Consider the following 12,743-nt stretch of genomic DNA (forward strand, 5'->3'; position numbering starts at 1 on the left):
ACTTGTACAGATAGTCATGATAGCACTCTAACCTAGTACAACCGCTCATGACAATACTTCAACTAGCGCCTTGTCTTAACAAATTATACGCCGATGCTATAACTTAAGTTATTAAATTTATATGCTAATGTTATAACTAAAGTTTATTTGATCACTATTTAATGCAGCCAATTTAATGGTGAATCAATGTGAATTCAGTTGAAATTGTGGTAAGCTAGATCACCGCCGTTCAAAGTCGGTGTGTACTGTATGTAGATATGATCCGAGGCTTTGTGCATACATGTATTTATAAGTGTATATCTATGCGTTAGAATTGTTAATATACGTTGTGTTTTCAACACCTAGTCTGATCGGTTGCTATGAAACTCTTTTTATATCTTGGTTCTAAGCGAACGATGATGCTGTGTTTGGTGAGCATTGATGTTGGCTAGCCACCGCTTGTTATTGTGTGTTTGACCGAAATAGGAGCAGATCAAAATTACCCTATATACATGTAACTCAATGATTTCTGTGTCACAAATTACATGTATTTTAGCAGCAATATCAATAGCTTACCTCATACAGGCAAATGTAAGAACTATGTAGATGTATAATTGCTATAAGGCAATAGTGCATGATCAGCTGTATACTTGGTGTTTGCCATCCACCGTCATATTCAACCATAACTATTTTGTTAGTGTTGGTTCCTTCACATATGAACTTATTGATATAACATTCTAAAGCTCATTCTAGCAAAAAGGAGCTTCCCTCAAACATTTTACGAAAGCGCTAAAAAATTCAATTCAATCCCCTCAGTTCTGTTTATTTTTTTCTAAGCAAACAGAAATAGCGATGCTGAAAGCTCACCTTGTGTTTATGCACATCACAAGTAATTTGTATCAAAATAGATTTAGAAAAGCCAAGTGATTAATATTATCTACTATCCATTTGTGACGGAATAAAAATAAGATAATTAGAGAAAAAGCCCAAATGTCAGCTAAAATTAAAATGCTGGTAATTTGTATGGGGAATGGCACGTATTCAAAATATCATAAACTCAATGTGAATAGCTAGAACTGAACTTAGGCACTCTTCAAACTGGGCATAAATTTAAAGACCAGAATCAATGAGTAACCAGATGCAGTTTAGCAACAGAAAGTGGCAGACCGATAAGGTTCACTATAAAGTAGCACAAAAGAGATGATAGTTATGAGATTCTGTTAAGCTTTTTATGTTAGACTGTATCCCCTTTGCAGGTATTCTTTTTTCAAATAGTAATTTTGAAATTGCTGTGTTGCAGTTTAGCAACACAAAGTAATAGACCAGTAAGGTTCACTGTAGAGTAGCATAAAAGGGATGCTAGTTATGACATATTGTGCAGCCTGTTATGTTAGATTGCATGCCCTTTTTCAGTTAGTTCGGTTTCAAATAGTAGTTGTGAAATATCCTAAGCATAAACAGTGATTGCCATTAGACCTGTATTGTAGAGTACAGCATATCCCACAAAACAACCATTATTACTGGCAATACTGATATTAACATTTTGATGTGATCATCTTTGAGCTCACACTTTGAGCTCACACTTTGAGTTGATTAATGAAACATTAATCAACGCAATGGTTGAAAAACCTTTGGTAAGTCAATATAACAGACTTGTGTTCAAATGTAAACCACTCGTCTTCAGGGGTTAGCAAGTGATGTCATTGATGTTGTATTACACAGATGGAGAGGATGGCTTGGATTATTACGAGAGCGATACAAGATCATTTTGCTTTAATTTTGTGTTTAACCGTGAACGCATGTTAATCCTAAGACAAAAATAAAATGTGCTAGTTAAATGCTAGAGTTGTCTACTCTTAATCAAAACACAAACATGGGAAAATAACTCATACTTTTACAAATGTCATTACATCAATTGATGCCAAATCACCTTTATGGTAATACATAGATGGTAGTTTGATGGTCGTGAGCCAGCAATAGGTCAATCAAGACGAGTTTTCTTAAAAGAACCATTTATCTAGCTGTTTGACAAATTAGCAATAAACATCACGTGGCAACAAAATAAAATTCAAGTTGTGAGTATTTAGCTAACCGTTATTCAAGTAACTAAAATGCTTCATGCTTCAAGCAGTGTATTATTGTCACATAGTTTTTTCATTGAGTTATGTTTACTATTTTAGTTGAACTATATAGGCCATACTTATCGTTTCCTTACCAAAACATTGTGACTTCATTAGCTTAATAGAATATCAAGTCAAGAATTGACTAGCAAGCCAATTAATACAACTAATTGACATCCAAGTTGCATGTTAATATATTTTCGATGTTAAATATTACAGCAAGCATTATGCAGTAAAAAGTACTTGATTATGGCAAGTGAATATTAAAAATGGCTTTATCGAGAAATTGCTTGTTACCTCGCACAATTTCAGTATTGGTGAAAAGGTTAAACAAAAAAGTGCTCAGAGTTATAATTATTTAGGTATGAGTAAAGCAGATAAGCAACATCATAATTTTTGTGTTACTCACGTGAAATTTTAAACAAGTCAGTCTACAGAATGAAAAAATTGGTCGGTTAAAACAATCAATTTCAAGCTGTAACCCAACAGCTTATTTAACTTAAATACTGTTGCAACTGTTAGCAAAGGGCAGATCATGTTTTGCTCCGAGAGACACTTGGATATATTATTTTGCTAAAATTGTTTATTCATTAGAGAAATATTACTTTCGGATTTTTATTAAATATCCGACAGCGCACTTGGTGTAATCTAGCAGAGTAAAAGTGAAGTTGTTTTAGCTTCCTCCTGTCGGATTCAGCAGATTGCACAATAAGAAGCATTGGGTTGTACACACTTTAATGGTCTCAACATCGGTCTAGTGAGTTAGTCTCATGAATGTAACATAGAAACGCCAAAAACACATGTTGTCCTCATACCACTCCAAAAAGAAACAACATATGCATGAACATTTTGTGTAAATACATATGATAAAAAGATGGTCTATCATTGTTGTAAGGCTGATAGGGTGAGTAGAAGGAAGTTGAGATAGAAACTAAGGTATAACGCCTTAGAACCGTATTGCATCATCATAGTATGCAGGAACTTTGCAGTGTATTACAGCCTTTTATTGCAAAGTATACACATAACTAAGGTGTAACAGGTTAGAACTGTATTGCATCATCATAGTATGCAGTAACTTTGCAGTGTATTACAGCCTTTTAATGCAGTGTAAACACTTACTGCTACTGCAACTTCGCTCCTACTACAGATTGTTCATTGCAATTTATGGCGAATTCATTTTGATGATCAACTGACACTGCTGGTTTTCAAGCGTTTGTACTGCATTGTTAAAACTTGTCAATTTTTATGTTTAACAAGCTCATAAACTTGCGCCCTGGCTTTCACATCACTTCAAAATTAGGAGTCAGGCTTTATCACCACTCAAATTGAAAAATTGAGGTCTTTGTATTGCACTGTCATTAACCCTTTGCGTTCCGAAGCCGACATTTGTTGGTTTACAAGCAATGTCTCAGCGTACCAAAACCAGCAAACGCGACATTTTTGCCGTTTTCGGTAGACCTTTTTAAAATGTTTTATTTATTTTAAAAACAATGCTAAAAATTAAAATTAAAAATTTGAGCAATTTCAGCAAGTTTTTTACTAGTTTTGAGGCTATAAACAATAAATTTTATGCGCATGTGCAAAAAGAACACGTTGTAAAGATTTGATCTTTCTTTATGAAAAGCTGATCAACATGGACGGACGTGATTATTTGAGCTCGGCTAAAAAATTTGTTTAGAGGATGATATCGACTGGTTCGAAAGTGAAGAAGAGGATTTCAGGTCAGAAAAATCTAGGGAAGACGATGAAAGTGAAAAAGAAGGTCAACAGAGTAAATTGGATTGCGAAAGTGGGATTGAAACGGCCGGCGTTGAAACAGGGAATAATGAAGGATATCAAAGAGGAGCTGATTTAAAACCAAAATAATTACATTTTGATGACAGCTTGGCAGGAGATACTTAAACAGGTAAGCATTTTTTATTATTGAAAGCTTTTTATAACATTGGCCATGATAAATGTAATATTTAACGAAACGAATAAATATGGCTTTCAAAAACATTGCGATGTTTCGGAGCCTGTTGATGATAAATATATATGACGAGTTATTGGTTTAGTTTTGCATATAGGTATTCTCAAAAAGCCTACTCTGTTGTCTTACTGGTCCACAATCATCATCTACGCGAATTTTTAATCAAATTGAAAGGAGAAAGAAAAATAGAAGCAAGTTTACCTTTTACTGACAATTTTGAAGACCCTGCTGGCAATAAATTGTTCAAGTTGAAAAATGTTTTTGCCATGATATGCGACTGGTTATATTCTGTTTTGCTGCCTGATAAATTTATACCTATAGATGAAAGCTTGCTGGCATGGAAAGGATGGCTTAACTTCCGACAGTGTATTCCATCTAACGGATTTGGATCAAAGTTATTTGCTCTCTGATGCTGTCTCTGGCTATGTGCACAAGTTGTCTGTATACATGGGTGATGAGCAAGTGAAGCTGAAGGTACCGGCAGCAGATTATCTTGTGGAATATCTCTATGCGAGTCATATTTTGATCACTACAATGCAAAATAAATTTATTTACAAATTTTATTCTATTTAGTTTCCGCAAATGCTTCCTTGCTTTGTATTGCTAGCTTTTGTACATACGTTCGCTGAAATGTCATTATCTATTGTATTTGTTGTGTACTGATATATTGTATTTGCTGCCCATTGCCCTTATCACCCACCTAATCAAAAGAGTTCAGTTCTCATATTGTTTTGCCATCTAGCAGAATGATTTCTCCATCATTTGCTGTATCTGCTCATAATAAATGTTGCTTCCTGTCTTTTGCTGCTTCACAAAATGTGTGAATACAAGCTCACCACTCAATTCTTCTTGTGCACAACCAGTTAATCCTTGCTGCAGCACACATGGATCTTAGCTGCAGCACACCTGAATCCGTGCAATGAGTTTATATGCAAAATTGTTACTTGAATCTATAATTTCAAGAAATGCACATAAATCTGCCAGTAAAAAATCATATCTGTGAATATATTGATCTCAAGTTGCAGTCTCTGCAAGCTGCTTGAAGGAAAATGTCTCAGCTTTCAGATGCATATTCATTTGCAGTCTTATGCCAATTTGCACGAGAGTTATAGCAGAGTTTGAGAAGCCATGTTGGGTAACAGTTGCACTGCTTATCGCCATGGCGATATGAGCATTTCGAAGATCTGCTCCCGCAATGCACAGAAGCACCTAACTCAACTTTTGATGCGCTTGGATAACCCAATTTTTTTGCAAACTCTTGTAAACATATGACACCGTGCAGATGCTTATCATAAACCAGTTTTGGCAGAGATATCGCTTTTAAAAATATATTTGTAATCAATATTTCATGATAGAGGTGACAACTTTGTTAAATCAGAATTTTGACTAAAGTGTGCACAGCCGATTTGCATGGAATAAATGGCTGTCCGTTGAAAAATTTCTAAGCTTTCAAATGCATATTTATTTATAGCTCCATGCTAATTTGCATGCGAGTTATAGCCAATTTTAGTCGGCCATATCAAGCCTCGATTTTCGTAGGTCGTTAGGGTCACGCGGTGAAAATTTGGAAAGGCGCTCCTGCATTGTAACGGAGCTCATATTTACATTTTCAACGCTCTTTGACGCCCTGTTTTTTGCAAATTGTTGTGAAGATATGAATCTATGCAAGAATTGTTTAGACAACACTGTCAATTGCCTTTATCAATTAGAAAAATACAATTAAAAATGACGTACAAAAATAAAAAATTCATCACTTCAGCAAGTTGAGACTTTAGTTGGTAAATATTTGCAAGCTATCTACATAAAAAAAGCATCAGCTTGTAGAGAAATTTCTCAGCTTCCCTATGCATGTCAATTTATATAACTGCTACAATTTTGATGTAAGTTACTGCAGTCTCTATGCGGTCATGTCGAAAGCTCAAATCGGGCCAGTTATTGGCGGGTACGATAGTGGTTTTTCCATCGTAACATCGTGGTCACTAGAGGGTTAACATAATACGCCTAAGCCATAATATATAAAATTATATTCCCACCACATACAACATAGTAAATGTGCTCAATTCGTAGGCCTGATCATACCTAAGTTTGAGCAGCATTCAGATTTTGAAATTATGTTGTGGTTGCAATTAACTCAACTTGATTCTTGAATCGGTGATTAGTTCTCACGAAAATGTGCTTTGCATGTAACCTATGCACAATGTAGTGCAAAAGTTTCTATTACCTCTAGTACTACGCATGTACTCACTGCATCCAGCCATGCAAACTGTGCAGAAGGCGATACTGCCACTGAAACAACACCCTTTACTGCGCATTAGCATATAGTTACATCGCATGTACATTGCATTTGTAATGCACATATACTGCATGGTTGTGGAATGCTTACCACTCTTGGTCACTGCTAAAACATAAATATTATAGCTTCATAAATATCTAAACAAACATTTGCTGCAACTGTCATGTATTTTACATCTGGTCATCAATGAATACTGATCAATACAAGGTTATGATTTTTTCGAAGTGGTCGCATCCCTGATATAAAAAATAAATTGTAATTCCAAGCGGGAAGTCTGAATACAGCACACAAAAAAAGTTTAAAATTATTAGCGGCGTGTGCAATCGTTTAGCTGTTCATGAATATAGTCGTAATTAAAATAGCTTTAAGAAATATTTTTAAGCTATAAGTTAAAGCTATAGGCCTATACTTTAATCATCATCTTTCTTGGCTTTCAAGAAGCTTTTGACATGGTTAATCATAACATCCTTATTTCAAAACTTGTGAACATAGGAATAACTGGTAAATTTTTTGAAACCATCGGGCCATATCTGAATGGACAGCACCAATGCATGAAAAAAAATCTGCTCAGATGCTCTTCCTATAGCTACTGGCGTTCCACAAGGTTCAATCTTTGCACCCACTTTGTTTCAATTTTTTATAAACGATTCACTTAAATTACCACTCCACAGCACACCTCATGCTAATGCTGACGATATCTCATTTTTTATATCCGAAACTGGCCCTTCATGTCTCCAATCTAAAATAAATTCAGACCTAAGACTTATCCAACAGTGGTGCGTGACAAATCAGATGTTTCTTAACATTTCGAAATATCACTATATCTTAGCAAATCTACCATTGAATTTCCCTCTGACAATTTCTGTACTCAACAGTACCCTAACAAAACAATCTACTTCTAAACTACTTGGCTTTATCATCAACGATTCTTTACCATGGCTGGACCACATCTCATTCATTTCAAATAGAATATCATTTAACCTACGTTTATTTTATAACATTCGTCATCTTATGAACTTTGATACTGCCAGACTATATTGCTATAATTTTATCCATTCCTATCTTATATATGTCCTACATGTGTTCTACCCTACAACACCTGTAAAATATACCAACACACTATTTATGTTACAAAAAAGCTTTACAACTTATATGCAAAGACCTAAACATGCCCCATAAAACTATCACTTGCCACCTACCAACTTAATAACAAGCACTACTGGTGTTCCTCCCTTACCTAAGCTATCACAGTACTTTACCTGCCTTACTGCTCATGCAATACTCCACAATAACTGCTCTAAATATCTCAGCTATAGTTTTTACACCGTAAACCATGGTCACAAAACCAGGACCAGGTTTAAATTACCTCGTACCATAAACCACAACAAACTCGACAGTCATTTATTGCTAAATTCATTTAATAATATCTGCACTCATTTAAGGACTCTTTGTCTGCAATCTTTTAAAACCAAACTCAAACTACACCTACTATGCTTTGACCAATAATACCATTTACCATATAGCCTTGCCTATTTGAATATTTTTATATTATATGTTGTTATCATAACTAGAAATTTGTTGTCATAGATATGCATAAAAATTTTCACATAGCTTTTATTTGTCAACTTTTTGTTTAAACAATATTCATATGAATCCCCAAGCTTGCTTTTTACATATTTTATGCGTTCAGCTCTAACATTTTTATATTAATTAGACTATTCATTAGTTTTTAGTTAGACTAAAGTTTATTTGTGTTGTTTTAAACTAAAAAGCGGTATATATATATATATATAGGCCTATATATATGTACCAGCGCAACTCCAACAGTAGCCGATAAATCAGACTCTATATTACAACCGATAGCAGACTGTATATGTACTAGCACACCTTTTAAGCCAAGCTGTGCTTGTTACAAAAGAAGAAGTGTTGTACTTGAATAAGTTTATTGTGATACCATAGTATGCCTCACCATACTAGCCAGGTTTTGACTGCCCTCAAATGCAATAACAACTGTTTATATAAGCGAACCAAAGCAAACACAACATATGATTGGTGGTTACAAGCAGTTCAAATTTGTAGGTCAAAACGTCAATTACTTTTTTTAAAACCAATGCTGTTTACAAATAAATACATGATTTATAAATTTTGCTACGTTTTTGTAATACATTAATTAAAATGGGAAAAGAGTTAATAATAAAATGAAAAGCCAACGAATATTTTTTCTTGAAGTTCAAAGGATTTTCTGCTCCTAAGTTCAAAGTAGCCGGTGCCTTATAATTTCTTAGCGGGTACATTTTAGCTTGTATTTATTCCAGCAAGCGTTCTAATTAGCCATTATAACCCGTCATAATTTGCATTCTTTAGTTGAATAAAAAAGCCCCGATGGATTCGCTAATGTTTTTAGCCTTTGCTTTCATCTTTTCTTCAGCCCTTCTCAGTGACATCAACATTTAATGAGGAGTTGTCCTTTCACTTTTGTGGTGGAAAGTATTCTTGGTAAATTTTACGCAAGTTTACTACATCGTAGATTTGTGTAAGTCATTTTAGGTAACACTAGCTGCATTACCCGCCTACTCGAACAGATTCACACGCAGCATAAGGTTTATTGAGAGTTGTCTTTCATACTGTATAACAACTCCAAATATGCAGTCTACTGAAATTGTTGCCCTGATGTATTATTATATAAATTGTCTACTGAAATTGTTGCCCTGAATATGGACACACATATTACATGTCAATAATGTTGGGGAGAATAATGGAATTTTGCAATGTGTTTCACAGCTAGATGCGTGTAAAATCTAGTAAATATTCTAAATTCACGTGTCTAGATTCATGCGTCCGTCCATACCCGTCTATATTTGCAGTTGACGATCGCACACTTCTGCCGCCGAGCCCCCGCCTTGGCTGACCAGTCTTTAGCTGCTGAGCAGTTGACAATCGCGCTCTTGCACTCGCCTCGCAATAAATCGCTTCGCACTCGCAGTCAATCGGCCCGCACCCGCCTCACAATCAATCGCGACGCAATCAATTGCCTCGAACTCGCCGTGCATTTGATAGCATCGCACTTGCAACCGATCGCTTTGCACTCGCAACCCTTTGCCTCGCGCTCGCAACCAATTGCTTCGCAACCAATCGCCTCGCGCTCGCCTTGCAATTGCCTCCCACTTGCAACCAATCGCCTCCCACTTGCAACCAATCACCTCGCACTCGCAACCAATCGCCTCGCACTCACAATCAATCACCTCGCATCAATCGCCTAGCACTCAATCACCTCGCACTCGTCAACTCATTCATCTGGAAAGCCGCGCCTGGATACTCTTGCTGCACTCAGGGCAAAAAAAGTCTCCCGCGCATCCTCGAGTGATGCCACGACCCCAAACCGCTAGCTGCATTACCCGTCCACGGAAACAGATTCATATACAGCAAGAGGTTTATCGAGAGTTGTCTTTCATACTGTAAAACAACTCCAAATATGCAGTCTACTGAAATTTTTTGCCCCGATCACACGATGCATACACATATGCAGTCATATATGTCAATAATGTTGGGAGAACAATGGAAATCCGCAATATGTTTTACAGCTAGTCTACAATGCAACAGTCTCAAACCACTCAAATCGGCATTGCCCTATTTGTGTACAGAGAACTGATAATGAAATTTACATTGCTAGGTAAACTGAAGTTCTTCAAACTGGCAGTATTGAAATGTTTTGCAACTTCTAAAAAATTATACAAAATATTTTTTACTATCGCTAGCATTTATTGAATGGAGACTACATGCTTAAAACACTAATCATAGCTCACCAGTTTTTCGTCTATAACCTGTGTTTTGACATGGAATGGTTTATACAAAACAGTAATGAAGTTGTGTCGATAAAATTTATATGTATAACAGCACGGACAGTATGATGTCAAGGCAGATACAGCATTAGCACCTTACAATAATTAAACATAGCGCAAACATGATAGCCTTTTTATGATATACAATAAGGATAACGAATGCATAAAAATATATATATACTGAAAAATATGTTAGAAAATGCTGCATGTGGTATAGCAGAACATGAAGAACATAGCATGACATGACAATAACACAATGTTAGTTCAACGCAACACTTGCGGATAGACAACATCTTTTGTTTTTCTGTCGGGTGTATGAGCAAACAGTTTTCGGTTTGTGCCTACTTTTTAGCTGGCGACGTACAGCTGGGCATGGCTAAAGCAGGGTGACAGTAAGGCGATACCGGCTGCTCTCTTTCTTTTCACTATCGCCTATCGCAACCCTCGGAGTACTCGTGCAAGTTTTGTAGTAGTAAGTTACAGTAGGCCTACTCGTAGCTGGACAAACAATTGTTGGAAAAAGAACTTGTTCAATTATCACAAACAGTGGCAAATCCAACGTTATTAAGTAGTTGAGGTGTGGCGATTCATAGGCAATACAACATTGAAGAAAACGTACTAACCTTTTAGATGTAGAAAATTAGCAGGTAAAATGCGGTAGCAGTACCCGTGCAAGTTCTGTAGTAGCTGTAGTTCTGTAGTACACGTAGCTGGAAAAAAAGCAAAAGTTACTCAGAAGGAAATGAACATGTTTACTATCACAAACAGCGGCAAATCCAACGTTTTCAACCCTTTCACCGAAGTAGACTCATTTATACGTTTTTTATGGTCGACCGCGTAGACACATTTTTGCGACTTTCCCAGCAATTGCTAGTAACTGAATTTTATTATTTGTTGATTACATGACCAACGATCTTTAGGACTTTTATGGTAGTGACAGTGTCGTCCTAAGATTTCTCTATAAAATTAGCCTAAAGTTTAATATTTTAATCTTCGTTTAGGGATTTCCAACTTAAAAACGGACATTTTTGTGTAAGTTCATCAAAGGCGTTCAAATTAGAAAACAAATAACTACTTATGTTGATGACATTATAGCCGATTCAGATTTTTGTGATTACACAGATAATTAAAAAGCAATATCTACACTGACTCTGATGGCGATGAAAGTAATGGTTTTGTAAGAATAAGGAAAATTGTAGAGGATCGTTTTGCTTTGTAGCTTCACATCGCTTTCTCAATGCACAAATTATAGATACAACAAGTTTTTTGTATAGCAGTGCTTGTTAACATGTTGGCAAAATGAAACATATAACCAAAACAACTGTTCTAGATGGAGTTTGAAATTGAAAAAATATTGTATACAAATTAAGAAATATCGGCAAAACGGCTGGCAGTAGGCCGATAGCTATTTGTACATGGAGGCAAGTGAAAGGGTTATGTAGTGGAAATGAGTCAATTCATAGACAATAAAACATTGAATAAAAAGTACTTACCTTTTTTATGTAGTAAGTTAGTAGGTGAGAACTGCGTTTTTTCCAGTTGCAAAAAACCAACGTTCGCGTGACCTTCTCGGTACACGTTGGCAGTGAATATTAATCGCATGTAAATTACTATTCATTAATTTATTTGATTTGATGATTAGTACATTTGTATAACTGTATAGGCACCTTTGTATAGACCGCAGAACTCAGGCCGGTGCTTTTTAAAGCGGCAGCTACTTTACTGTTCAAAACAGAAAAAGTGTCGTTGGGCAACGTAAAGAGGCGCGCTAAGCAGAGATAATGTGATAGGTCAATAGTTATTTCTTTTCGGTAAGTAGTTGATTGCATCCCAATATTCGGGAGTTATCGGCAACTCGATATATTGAACAGACAACTCCTAAAGATAGGATATTAGCATATCAGTATTTATCGTCCATCCCTAGTAGGGGCGTGTACTAACCAGAGATTTTTGTTAATGCGCTCTAGCGGTGAAAGAAAAACCACAGAATAGCCGCATCCTCATATAAGCCGCATGGCTCACAAACCATCAGAAAAAATTAGCGGCTAATAGTCCGAAAAGTACGGTACTTTATGAAGCGGACAGACAGATAGATAGACAGACAACGATTGCCGTTTATATAGTAGATATATGTTAAATGGGACAACTCTGTGAGAGCCTTGAGAGTCAAAAATTCAATATATGCTATATATATTGAAATTTGGACTTTTATAAATAAAAGTCCAAAGTTATACAATTTATAAATATAAACCCTTATATTTATAAATTGTTTACTTTTTTGTTTACTAGAAGCTAAAGCTCACTATGCTGTATTTTCTGCTTTGTTTTAATCATTTGGCTTCGATTTTATAGCTTGTGCAAGCTTATTTTGCACCAGGTAAAGGCTTATACTTTTCTTCAATTGTTATTATTAAGAGTCTTGCGATCATGCATCAACGTTTCAGTGTCAAAGTAAATGGTAAACGAACCTGCATTTTGACTTTAAATTTAACAACGGACAACTCGAAACCTGTATTTTGAATTTAAATTTACATACGGTAAGC

General features: G+C 35.7%; 1 protein-coding gene across 1 annotated transcript in view; it reads left to right on the forward strand.

Annotated features, from left to right (window-relative positions):
• Positions 1–12,743, forward strand: part of LOC137388405 (uncharacterized) — a 243,550-nt gene that overhangs the window by 213,435 nt on the left and 17,372 nt on the right. The gene's annotated exons all lie outside the window — the stretch shown is intronic.

The sequence above is a fragment of the Watersipora subatra genome, chromosome 2 (assembly GCF_963576615.1).
Source record: "Watersipora subatra chromosome 2, tzWatSuba1.1, whole genome shotgun sequence".
NCBI lineage: Eukaryota > Metazoa > Bryozoa > Gymnolaemata > Cheilostomatida > Watersiporidae > Watersipora > Watersipora subatra.